Source organism: Castor canadensis, chromosome 1, assembly GCF_047511655.1.
Source record: "Castor canadensis chromosome 1, mCasCan1.hap1v2, whole genome shotgun sequence".
Classification (NCBI taxonomy): domain Eukaryota; kingdom Metazoa; phylum Chordata; class Mammalia; order Rodentia; family Castoridae; genus Castor; species Castor canadensis.
Window position 1 is genome coordinate 142,848,161 of NC_133386.1, and position 14,087 is coordinate 142,862,247.

Sequence of the window (14,087 nt, forward strand, 5' to 3'; positions counted from 1 at the left end):
ACATAGCAATTACTAAAGCAACCAAAATTCAGAGTGCACTGTTGATTTTTCTTTTATAATGCAGTTTCAGGTGAGCAGAAAATTAAAGGCATGAAAAAAAATTGAAATTATTACAGAAGTGTTTCATCCTATCTTTGTTTCTACATTCTAAAATTCTTTGTGGGGGAGAATGACTGGATGAACTTAACATTAATATCCCTTTTAAAAATGAGGCTCTTTGACTCCCAAAGACTAGACTGTCATAAGGTAGGAATGATGAGGGTGTCTTTCAAGGCACTAGAGCTCCAGATTATTATTTTCTTTTTTCTATCCTATTGGGATAATCTCAAAACATAGTGCAGGAAATCTGGTAAATCTTTGATTTAATGTACCTATAATCTCCCAATCTTTGCCCCTCTTCCCTTCCCATAACATGTCTTGGGGATTTCCTGAAGCACACACCTGTGGGGATTCTGATATGAAAGTCTAATGTATCAAACTCTTTAGAATACCTTTAGATACTCTATTAAATGCTAGAGCCAGCAAAGCAATAATAAGCAATAATAAGGCAATGATTTTCATAATCAAACTAAAACATATGCCTAATCAAGAAAGTAGACAGAAATACATTATGTAGATTAGATTGAGTTGTATATTATTTCTGAATTAAATTAAACCACTGACTTAGTGAAGGGAAGATCTTGTATAATTTATAAGAAAGGCTCCCAAATAAAAACAGCATGGTACTGGCACAAAAACAGACATGAAGACCAGTGGAACAGAATAGAGGATCCAGATATGAAGCCACACAACTATGAGCAACTTATCTTTGACAAAGGAGCTAAAAATATATGATGGAGAAATAGCAGCCTCTTCAACAAAAACTGCTGGGAAAACTGGTTAGCAGTCTGCAAAAAACTGAAACTAGATCCATGTATATCACCCTATACCAAGATTAACTCAAAATGGATCAAGGATCTTAATATCAGACCCCAAACTCTTAAGTTGATACAAGAAAGAGTAGGAAATACTCTGGAGTTAGTAGGTATAGGTAAGAACTTTCTCAATGAAACCCCAGCAGCACAGCAACTAAGAGATAGCATAGATAAATGGGACCTCATAAAACTAAAAAGCTTCTGTTCATCAAAAGAAATGGTCTCTAAACTGAAGAGAACACCCACAGAGTGGAGAAAATATTTGCCAACTATACATCAGACAAAGGACTGATAACCAGAATATATAGGGAACTTAAAAAACTAAATTCTCCCAAAACTAATGAACCAATAAAGAAATGGGCACATGAACTAAACAGAACTTTCTCAAAAGAAGAAATTCAAATGGCCAAAAAACACATGAAAAAATGCTCACCATCTCTAGCAATAAAGGAAATGCAAATTAAAACCACGCTAAGATTCCACCTCACCCCTGTTAGAATAGCCATCATCAGCAACACCACCAACAACAGGTGTTGGCGATGTTGGTGGGAATGTAGACTAGTACAACCACTCTGGAAAAAAATTTGGAGGCTACTTAAAAAGCTAGACATCGATCTACCATTTGATCCAGCAATACCACTCTTGGGGATATACCCAAAAGACTGTTACTCCAGAGGCACCTGCACATCCATGTTTATTGCGGCACTATTCACAATAGCCAAGTTATGGAAACAGCCAAGATGCCCCAGCACTGATGAATGGATTAAGAAAATGTGGTATCTATACACAATGGAATTTTATGCAGCCATGAAGAAGAACGAAATGTTATCATTTGCTGGTAAATGGATGGAATTGGAGAACATCATTCTGAGTGAGGTTAGCCTGGCCCAAAAGACCAAAAATCGTATGTTCTCCCTCATATGTGGACATTAGATCAAGGGCAAACACAACAAGGGGATTGGACTATGAGCACATGATAAAAGCGAGAGCACACAAGGGAGGGGTGAGGATAGGTAAGACACCTAAAAAACTAGCTAGCATTTGTTGCCCTTAACGCAGAGAAACTAAAGCAGATACCTTAAAGCAACTGAGGCCAATAGGAAAAGGGGACCAGGAACTAGAGAAAAGGTTAGATCAAAAAGAATTAACCTAGAAGGTAACACACACTCACAGGAAATCAATGTGAGTCAATGCCCTGTATAGCTATCCTTATCTCAACCAGCAAAACCCCTTGTTCCTTCCTATTATTGCTTATACTCTCTCTACAACAAAATTAGAGATAAGGGCAAAATAGTTTCTGCTGGGTATTGAGGGGGGGGAGCGGGAGGGGGTGGAGTGGGTGGTAAGGGAGGGGGTGGGGGCAGGGGGGAGAAATGAACCAAGCCTTGTATGCACATATGAATAATAAAAGAAAAATGAAAAAAAGAAAGGCTCCCAAGAGGAACTTCAGATTTTTCAACAACAGTCACTCACTCAAGTCTGTTAAAAATCCAATTATTCATTAACTATTATTCATTGTACTAATGCAAATACATGCACAGATGCTGGATATAGATTTAAAAGGATGCAGCTATTTCAGTGCAATGAGGAAAGTGACATATCCGTTATTATCAAACAATTTTATATTTCCAAAGTACAGTATGTTGAAGATATGTGAAAATTTAAGGCAATGTAAACTGGAAACAATTTACAAAAGGGTGGGTATGTATAGGAAAGTCGCATTGCTAGCAAAATTCCCTAGGTGACAGCAAGCCTTATTATAACTCTTAGACTGAAAGGAAGAGGAAGATATGGTTATCATAATAAAACAGAGTTAGACAGCTTTCAACAACCCTGCTCAATGGGAGTTAGAGGAATGAACACTTGACCTCACTCTTCTTCCTCCCTTCAACCTCCTGTTGGCGCTTCCTATTGTCAAGGCCAACTGCAAATGAAAGGGTGAGGGAGTCTGTTGATGTAGCGTAAACCAGAGGAGTTGAATGCAAAATATTTGGCACAGAATACACTAAGAAAAGTTATACTTGCCCTGCAGTTGATTATATTCCTGTTAGAATATTTGAACACCAATGTATAGGCTTCATGGAAAATGGAAATACTGTTAGTTACAAAGCTATGTTAACTACCTAGTCAAGATGTGAAGAAGATGCAGATTTGAGCAGAATCAGTGGGAATGAAAGATATGAAACTGGATGGATATTTATAGGGAATAAATGACACTAAGTGACATAATTTCATTTTCTAACTACTTTTTAGGGAGATAAGACCTGCTTTCTGCATCATTATGTTCACTGCAACTGTCCCCAATCATATTGCCTTCTACCCTTCCACATTTATTTTACTTGGAATTCCTAGGATGCAAGACCAGCACATTTGGATTGCCATCCCCTTCTGCTCCATGTATATCCTTGCTCTGGTTGGCAATGGCACCATCCTTTACATCATCATGACTGACAGAGCTCTACATGCGCCTATGTACCTCTTCCTATGCCTATTTTCCATTACTGACTTGGTACTCTGTTCAACAACATTGCCCAAAAGGCTAATGATATTCTGGTTTAGGTCCCATGTAATTTCCTACCATGGCTGCCTCATCCAAATGTTTTTTTGTTCATTCAGTCTTTGCTACAGAGTCAGCTGTTCTGCTGGCCATGGCTTTTGACCGCTATGTGGCTATCTGCCGTCCACTTCATTATACATCCATCCTTGATGCCACCATGATTGGGAAGATTGGTCTGGCATGTGTGATTCGTGGCCTCCTCTTTGTTTTTCCCTTTCTCATCCTCATTGAACGCTTACCTTTCTGTGGACATCACGTCATCTCCCATACCTACTGTGAACACATGGGTGTAGTCAAGCTGGCTTATGCCAGTGTCAAGCCCAATACCATTTATGGCCTTACGGTAGCACTGTCCATCACTGGGATGGATGTAGTCCTCATTGGTACCTCTTACATCCTGATCTTGCAAGCTGTGCTGAGACTGCCCTCCAAGGATGTTCAACTCCGAGCATTTAGCACTTGTGGAGCCCACATTTGTGTGATTCTTGTCTTCTACATCCTTGATTTTTTTTGTTTTTTCACCGATCGCTTTGGCCATCAAGTACCTCCTCAGATCCACATTATACTTGCAAATCTTTATCTTCTTGTACCCCATTCTCAACCCCATGGTCTATGGCATTAATAGCAAACAGATTTGCCTGACAATAGTTGATTTTTTTGCAGTGAAGAGGTAACTGTATTCTCTACATTCCTAAAGAACAAATGGGGAAAGTTACAATTGATCTTTTACCTTCTGTAGCACGTCTATCCTTGGATTAGAGTTTGCTGCTTCTTCTAATCCCAACAAGACAGTGTCTTGCATTATCTGAGATTTTGAAGTATTTAGAACAACTCATCCATACCTTCTATATCTATAGAATAGCACTTCCTGTAAACTTATAATGTAGCCTATTAATGGGCATGTGAGTCTTTAAAAGGATGAGTCAAGAGGCAATGGAGTACACTTGAAAGTAAGAACCACAGAGATTTATTCTTTCCATGGACAGAAATCTCATGTGTTAGAGGTAGGGGGAAAGTGGAATTAAAAGAACTATTTACTTGTCAGTTCAAGAAATTGAGAATACTTGATAATTGGAAGAGGCTACAAGCAGCAATATGCACTTTGTAGGCCACACCAGCCAGAATTTCCCACTATTCAGACCCTGTCTCTGCTCTTTACAGTCATATTTTATCTGAGTCTAAATCTGCTTAATTTTGTTAGAGTTCCTGAAAGCACTAAGAAAAGCATCACAGTGATATTGGTCCCCAGTTCTGTTCGAGACCTTAGAGAGAATAGCACCTTGTGGCAGTTGTGCTTGAATGGGTGGATATTAATGTATGATCTTTATCGCAGGTCTCATTCAAAACACCAATAAATTTTGTTTTTGTTTTCCTTTAAGTTACTTGAATAGTTGTGCATGTAGACAACTCATTTCATGAATTGTATTGAGATTATGAACAATCTGAATAAAGGCATATTTAGGCTTTTTTATTTAAAGAGTAATTAATGTTTCAAAAGTCTCATCAACCAGAAACTGGGGTCTGACATTAATTCTTATTTGATATAATTAATTACCTGTTTAAACAATCTGGAAGTACTCAAAGGTATTTTAGACTGTTTGTTTGTAGGTCATGTTACTTATTAAACCCATAGGAATCTTTAATTTTACTGTCCAGTGAATTCTGGAGCAGAATTCAGTTGAGTTTTAAGCAACATAAAGCACTTTAGACAACTGCAAGCTCCTCATCCCCTCTCTGCCACCTTTAGGAATGAGTATGCAGGACTTGTGGACAGTTCCTCAGTGTCGGGGTTATTTTATATGGTATCTAGTAAAGAGCATTTGTTCCACGTATGTACATTTATTTTTCTACATGCATAAGTCTCTCATAATGAGAACTTAGTCAGAAGTGGAAAACTTAGTCTCAGAAGAAGAAAATTTGTTTTCCGAACTTTAGAGTCTTCACTGTACCAAAGTGAAAGTCTGCATGAATATGCTCAGAATCTAGTTCTTAATGTTCTGTTATATAGTACATAAAGCATGTCTTACAAAACATGTTAAATATATTGAATTTATTTGTACAGATGCACAGTATGGTATTCATGTATGGAATCTGTGCTTTATTTTTTTTAGGTCCTTAATGAGTAGAATACTAAATGTGTTATTATGGAAATACAGATGACTGCTTCTATAGGAAGATAATTGTGAAAATAAATGCTGAAAGTATAAAAAAAATTGAAAATACACACACACACACACACACACACACACACACAGTTGTGAATTAATTTGTTATTGTCAGAACTCTCTTAGACCAAGAATGTCTTTAGTGAGAGTGTCAGAGGTGACTCTGAAAGCCAAGGTCTCCTCGACCTGGGACTAGGTTTGAAATAGACAAGGATGACTGCTGAGTGATTCATTGTGAGAAATGTGGAAGCATGTGATTGCACAGAAAAACCGTAATTTCTCAGTGAATTAATTCAAAAGCCATAACTTTGTAGTAAATATACTCACCTTATGACTAATGACCTTTGCATTGCTTATGGTTTTCTAATGGATAGATTTACCATGCAAAATATTCTGAAGACCACTGTGGATTGGTTTGACCTTTTATTCACTACAATTAGTCATTAGATCTTTTAGTATACAAGAATTCACAATACAGTTTCCTGCTTGGACTACCCAGACTGATAGTCAGGATGTCAAGAATCTTAAACAGCTAACCTTCCCACTTTAGCACAGACTTACCTCCCATGAATGTTTGTGGTTTTTGGGTTATTTTTGTTTGTTTTTGCTGCCCCTTGGAAGAAATAAATGCAGTAGCTTGTCTACTCTTTCATATAATACAGCAATATTCTTCAGAGTCAATTTTCTATAATATATTGTTTATTACCAGACATTGTTTTTTGACAGTAGTGGCATTTGAGCTCAGGCATGCACTTGATACCATTTGAGGCACAACCCCAGCCCTATTATCAGACATTCTTGATTTTCCCAGGTATTCATTCAACTTTCAACTTTAGTATCCTCATCTTTTTCTTTCCAACAGTCTAAGATTTAGCCTACCCACAGTTGACTTTGTTCATAATGTAGTATTTAGTGAATAACCATCATATAATAAGAGATCATACATTTTTTATTGTGCTCTTATAAAATATGTATATAACAAACTTACTGTCATCTTCTACATTTTTAAGTGTTCAACTCAATGGGATTAGTTCTATTTTCAATGTATGTAATGATCACCATCTATTCATAAAACTTTTCATCACCCCAAGCAGAAATTCTGCAACCATTAAGCAAGAACTTTCCATTCCTCCCTCTGCTCCCAGCCCTGGACATGTCTACTGTACTTTCTAAAGAGAACATATTCTTTGCAAGCACCTTATTTATTTATTTATTTATTTATCTTGCAGTACTGGGACTTGAACTCAAGGCGGATACCTTGAGCCACTCCACCAGCCCTTTTTTGTGGTGGGTTTTTCAAGATAGGGTCTCACGAACTATTTGCCAAGGCTGGTTTCAAACCATGATCCTCCTGATCTCTGCCTCTTGAGTAGCTAGGATTACAGGTGTAAGCCTTCAGCACCCAGCTGCAAGCACTTTAAAAGCACTGTTTCTTTCTTATAATTAAACTGAGTTAAAAATTATATATTGAAGATCAGTTATGTATCAGATATCATATAATTTCACAAATAAATAAGGCACAGTGCCAGAGAAGGAAATGTAATTACAACAGAATATGGAAGATTACAGGAGAAAACATCATTCTACTTTTTTTCTTACACTGAAATAATCATTACTTGATAATCCATTGTGCTTTTAGTTCTTCTTTCCATTGCACTCAGGCAAAAAGGTGCAATCTGTCCATAACCTAAGAGCATATTTTTTATTTTCTTGTGGCTCCCATTATGAACAATCAAGCCATTTCAATTGAAAATATCCTATGAAAATTATTTGTAGGGGTGATTCTTATCTATTGCCAAAAGGAAACTGTGAAGACTAAATAACTGTGAAGACTATCTTCTCTGTTAGAAATTATTAAAATTCACCAACCTAAGACTATCCAGAACATAATTATACTAGAAAATGTAGGTTTATTATTCTATTGCAGCTAGTATAAAGTGTTCCATCTTTTTCAGGGGAGAACACGAATGTAGCCCCCCACTACCACAAATTATGCAGTCAAGTTTCCCACATTTGGGGAAATTGCAGGGGTCAGCACATCCTGGGTGCAATGGATAAGTCTCGCCCTGGGAAAACCACCTTCGTGATCCTGGTATCTCTCCTGACAGGTAAGTATAGTTTAAAGTGTTCCAGAAGAACCGTTGGTCAACTCAGAGAGTTGGGAGGGAATTTTTATAAAATCTGAACTTGTGCTTGCTGATATGAAGGAGGGATCTTGAAGATTGGGAGAATACGTGCTTGAGGATATGAAGTTTGGGAGAATTTCAGATTTAATGTGATCAAGAAATATGAATGATTTTGGATTGTATCTTAATATTCTTTTATCTAAGAAATATAAGAATGAAATGGGCTAGAGTTAAGATTAGTAAAGAAGAAGCAGTTACCTATATTAACCAGAAGAATTAAGTCTAATTGGCATACTTTGTGCATTCCATATAAACCGCTGTCAGGACTTTGTTGAACAGAAGGTTGTTCAGAAAACAGCCTGTAGATAGTCCATGTTTCTTTTGTTAAAGGATAATCTGTTGTATTATGCATTATGACAATGAATATAGAGTTTAAATATGACATTTAAACTCCAGATTTGGCATACTGAACAAATGCAATACAGACAGCTACCAGATGATCATGATTATTTGTCCATGTAACTGACTATGAAACCAGGGACTTAGCTCACCCAACTCAGGCACAAAACAAAATAAAGCAAACCAAAAGCCCAAATACATTTTGGTACATTTCCAAGATTCAGGAGACTTTTTCCTTCAGCCTAACCATGTCTGTTTCACCTAAAAATGTGGTATTCACATAAATCAGCAGAAGATCTTTGATGTAACAAAATTGTCTCCTTGGCCGGCTAAGAAGAAAAGGTTAGTTGTATTTTTTTCATACTCTGGGAACAGCTTGAGCCATGTGCAGGAAGATGAGTAAAGTTATCTTCTGACAGCCTCCTGATTACCCATTCTAATTCCAGCTAGTTGTCTTTCTCAGGAAAACATGGTACACTGGAAGGTTTTAGATTTTAAATACCTGAAAATCTCTAGACATTACTTCCTATACATAGGCATATTTATGTGTATCAGGCAAGCAAAAGCCCCATGTAGCACATGAACCACATGTGTTTACAAGTATCATTTAGGAGGGAGACAATTTTTGATTTTTTGAGTTGACAAATTGTCTTTGGTATGAAACAGCACCTGTTAAACAGACTGCATAATATATGAAGACATTCACTGCTATAATAACGATTGTCCCAATATTTGTTACCACCCCTATTAATCTTGAATTCAATGTTATATGGTCACCTAAGGGTTTTTCAATTCACTTAAATATATATATGTAACTTTATATATATATATAACTATATATATATATATATAAACTATAATAACATCCTTATTTTATGAAGTTTCTCTGCTGTGTAATGTAGAATGAATCATGTGTGTGTGTGTGCATGTGACCACAGCTACTCCTTTGAATCTAGTTTATTGTTGAATTTGTCATCCCCCATACAATTCTACTTAGTAGATTTAGGGGTACCGCATTTTAATAAATAAGCTGGGTGTGGTGACACATGCCTGTGATCCCAACTACATAAGGGTTTGAACTCAGGGCCTCATACTTGCTAGGCAGATACTCTGCTACTTGAGCCACACCCCTAGCTCTTTTTTGCTTTAGTTATTTTTTAAATAGGGTCTCACATTCTGCCTGGGCCAGCCTCAGACCTTGATCCATTTACCTATGACCTTCCCTGTAGCTAGGATCACAGATGTGTGCCACCTCGCCTGGCTTATTGCTTGAGATAGGTTCTTGGTAACTTTTAACCAGTGCTGTCCTCAAACTGTGAACCTCCTGAGCTCCAAATCAAAATTATAAATACATTTAGGAAGGAATAGCTTTTATGCATACTCATTTCGGGTTTTCACATATACAAGGAAACAAAAATGAATAAGAGCTCACAAACCAAGGTACATATTTTTTTATCTTTAAATGAATTTATTTGCTTACTCATCCATTCATTCATTTACTTGACACTTGCACAACTGCTACATGCAAGACATGACCAAGTGATTATAATATGACAGAGAAGTCAGACTCAGGCAATTATTCCAGATTAGAGTGATTATCCAAAAAAAAGTGAAGTTAAAATTTTTGTTTGGAGAGGCAAGTCCTCTGGGAAATATCAAAGGGTGTATGAAAGAGCATTGAGGATATTCTGTAAGAAAAGTTTCTTGAAGAAGTCGTATTCAAGGACTTGCTAGGACTCTTTAAAGGTGAGAATGCAGAGCTAGGAGGAAGGATTCTTTTTTATTTCTACCTGTTATTTTCACTTGTCAGGACCACTGTGGGACTAGAAGGAAGGAGATGAGAGAGCCCAGCACTTGTGAATGTTATTAGAGCCATGGCTCTCTGCAGAGAAATATGAATTTAATCAAGTGCATCTATACCTGTCCATAGATGTCACAGGCAATTTAATTTGCCATTCGCTTCTCTCTGCCCTTGCTTCTCTTTTACTGACAACAACCAACTCTCTCCCAACTCTCTGCAAGACCTGTCTTCAGGAAGAACTTGAACTTGACTCAGATTTAGAATCTGAGTCCTGCTTCTGTTGATTTTTTCATGATTTTGTGATTGTTTTATTTTTGCATTTGACAGTGATCCTGTCAACCTTTTTTTTTAAACAAACTTTGATAACCTGCTTTCCTTGCATGAGTGTAAAAATGTATCAGATCACAGCAGGATCTAAAAGTTGGAGATATGCCAAGGACAAAAAGCTGTGAAGATGAGGGCAATGTGGACTGCAAAATGCTTAGGCAAAGATCTTGGCCTGGGACAAAGTTTAGACAGTGCAAATCAGAAGGATACTAGCCATTGACGGAATTTGGGGCTGCTATTACAATTTTTGCTAGGGTATTCTTCAACAAGGGTTGCATCTCTAACAGTTTCATGGTTATGATTGTTCCAGCCAGGCATTAAGTCTATCTCTGTCTCTTACACCAACTCATGCTTAATAATAGGAAGCTTTGGCGTGTTTTACTCATATGTCCATGATCTAGTTCTGGATTCCATTTATTGAAAAAATAAATGTTATTTTATATGCTTATGGTACACAATAAGACTTTATAACATACGTATATAGTAAAATGGCTACTATAGTGAAATAAATTAGCATGTTTATCATCTCATAGTTACTCATTTTTTCTCCACTGTTAAGAGAAGCTATAAAATAGTTATTCAACAAAAATCTTGAATGCAATACCCTATTATCAACTACAGTCCTCACATTGTATACTATATCTTGGATTTGTTCCCTGTACATATTTGCTACTTTGTATTCTTTGACCTACATTTCTGCATTTCCTCCCTCCATCCAGCCCTCTGGTAAGCAAATTTTGTTCTTTGTATATTTTGAGCATTTTTTCAAAATCCACATGTAAGTAAGATCATGCAGTACTTTTCTTTCTGTATCTGGCTTATTTCATTTAGCAGTGTCTAACGAGTAATTCATGTTGCGGCAAATGGCAGAATCTCCTGCTTCCCTGAGGCTGAAAATATTCATATACATGCAATATACTCAGCACATACACAAACACACCCCTCACAGGTTTATTTTCAGTTTTAAATGTACTCTCCCACTGATTCATCTTTAACTTCACCTTCTCTCTCAAGTTCCTCTCTGCCTGGCAAAGACTGACCAGTCCCCAAATCCCCAAGGTCAATCAGCCTCAACTACTGGGAGCTTGGGCAATCTCCAGAGTCAATTTTACACATAATAGCAATGATGCCTGTGTGTGTGTGGTGGGGGGACATAGCAAAGGGACAACTCTGGACACACTGTGGGACTTTCTTAGGTTACTTAAAGGGTCACATCATGAATCCTGGATGCCTGAATGTGAGTGGAGAGATGCAGGACCAAGTGTCTGTTCATCCATGTGGATGTTTGCTAAAGTATTCCTATATACGTATGTACACACTCACTCAAACACATTTGCTGAAGGTGTACAGGACCAGCTGTCCACTCTGTTTCTGCCTCATGCTCAGGTAAGTGGTTCTAGGTAAAGGTGGGGGTTACATATTCACATTCTGGTAGCCTACCCTGAACTTCAACTATCTAGTTCCCCATTGCCCACTTCACTCTTCATCACTATTATAAAATTCTTGTCAAAAACCTTCCCACTCTCTCAGATCCCATATCTGCTAAAATATCTGCTCTTTAATTTTTGGATGCAGGACTCTATTATAGCTTCTAAGTTATCTTAATTTAAAGCTCTATTACTAGCTTATTTTGTCTGTTGGTTTCTGAGAGAAGAAAATTTGCCAATTTATTTTTGTGTTTTTGTCCATTTATTTTGTATACTTTCAAGACTATGTTTTTTGGTAGGAACATCCATTTCATAATACATTCATAGATACTTAATAACATACTTTAATAATGAATAATTAATGTTTGTTCTTAATGAAAACACTTATCACAAAACATAGTCTTCAGATACTAACATTGTTTTACCACATTATTACTATTATAATATTACATTATACTACTATATCTTGTAATATGTATTATCAAGTTTCCATAACCTTTTTTTTTTGTATTTTAATATCTCAGTCTTTGTTTTCCATTTTTGGTGATACTGGGGTTTGAACTCAGGGCTTTGTACTTGTTAGGCAAGTGCTGTACCACTTCAGCCACTCCCTCAGGCTTTTTTTCCATTTTGAAACTCTTGATTTTTTAAAATTGAAGTACAGGTAGTTTCTTTATTGCTTCTCTCAGGTACTTCACCAGGGTGCCATCAATGACTACTTGCAATGCCTCAGGCCACCCCTCTTTCTTCATTCTCCAAGGCATTCCTGGGATGGAAGACAAACACAGATGGATGTCCATCCCCTTCTCCTCCATGTACTTCATCACTGTGCTTGGGAACTGCACCATCCTCTTCACCATCTCTACAGAGCACTCCCTGCATAAACCCATGTTCCTGATCCTCTGTTTGTTGGCCCTCACGGACCTGGGCATGTCTACAACCACCATTCCTAAGGTGCTGTGCATCTTCTGGTTTGGCCAGAGTGAGATCAGCTATGAAGGCTGCCTAGCCCAGCTGTTCTTCATCCACTCTATTTCTGTCATGCAGTCGGCTGTTCTGATGACCATGGCCTTTGACCGCTATGTGGCCATCTGCAAACCCTTGCACTAATGCCACCATCCTTTCCAATAGTCGCATTGGTCTCATTGGTCTAGTGAGTCTGGTGAGGGCTATTCTCTTTATTCTCCCTATGCCCATTCTCCTTCAGCATATGCCCTTTCATGTTAAGTGTGTCATCCCCACCACCTACTGTGAGCACATGGCTGTGGTGAAGATGGTGTGTGTGGACACCACAGTCAACCGTATATATGGTCTGGTGGTGGCCTTGCTGGTTGTTGGTTTAGACATCTCAGCCATTGCCTTTTCTTATGTTCTGATCATCCGAGCTATAATGCATCTCTCTTCTAAGGAAGCCCACCGCAAAGCAGTCAACACTTGCACCACTCATATCTGTGTCATGCTTATCTCTTATACTCCCTCACTTTTCTCTTTTCTTACTCACCGCTTTGGCAGAGGCATTCCACCCCACATCCACACCATTCTTGGCAACCTCTACTTCCTTGTACCTCCAATGCTCAATCCTATTATTTATGGAGTAAAAACCAAGGAGTTTAGAGACAAAGTGACTAAATATTTGTACTGGAGGAAGGCACCCATATCCATTGCTCATAGTCAGAAATCTGCTTGATAATCCAACTGTTGTGGGTATAAGGGAAAAAATAGGAAGTAAATGAAGTTTAGGGGGAATTTACTGGTAGTACAAATGCATCATATTGGCAGATTAGCTGCCAAGATGTTTATCCTTGGACAGAAAAGCTAAGACACAAGAGGGAAACCTTGGTCTCAGTAACTCAAAAACAAGGTAATTATCCAATGTGAAATAAAATAATGACATCTGCTCTCCATATGTGGCAGGGTAGTTGGCAAGTTACATATGACACTGTGTATAACAGCACTTTAAGAAAATTTTGCAAATCATTTTATTTTCTTAGAAAAATACTTCACCTTCTGACAGTTGGGAAATTATAAGGATACCATTTACAAAAACAAAACAAAACAAAAAAAAACTGCTACCAATTTTGGTGTTCTCCCTTACATGTAAACTTTGTTTAAATTATATTCTGAATTCTTTTATAAACATTTTTCCTCAAAATGTTTATAATAAGAAGTATTTCTACTTGACAAGAGACATGCATCTCTTCAGGATTATTACATGTTTACATGCAGTTCACTTTTAGGAATTTTTTTCTGTAAGTACCCTACCTCTAAGCTACATCCCCAGCCCTGTATCACTCATTTCTATTGATGTGTGTAGTATCATCAGTATTTCTAGAAATACAATACTAATTCATAATTAAAATGAATCCATTTA

At 37.4% G+C, this 14,087-nt stretch overlaps 1 non-coding gene and 2 pseudogenes across 1 annotated transcript; 2 read left to right on the top strand and 1 right to left on the bottom strand.

Annotated features, from left to right (window-relative positions):
• Positions 1–3,267: 3,267 nt before the first annotated feature.
• On the top strand, positions 3,268–4,145 carry LOC109676425 (olfactory receptor 52D1-like; annotated as a pseudogene).
• Positions 4,146–7,588: 3,443 nt separating this feature from the next.
• Positions 7,589–7,752, bottom strand: LOC141415751 (U1 spliceosomal RNA). The gene has a single exon (XR_012440708.1). It is a non-coding gene; the product is annotated as a U1 spliceosomal RNA (small nuclear RNA).
• Positions 7,687–13,403, top strand: LOC109676423 (olfactory receptor 52P1-like; annotated as a pseudogene).
• The last annotated feature ends 684 nt before the right edge of the window (positions 13,404–14,087 follow it).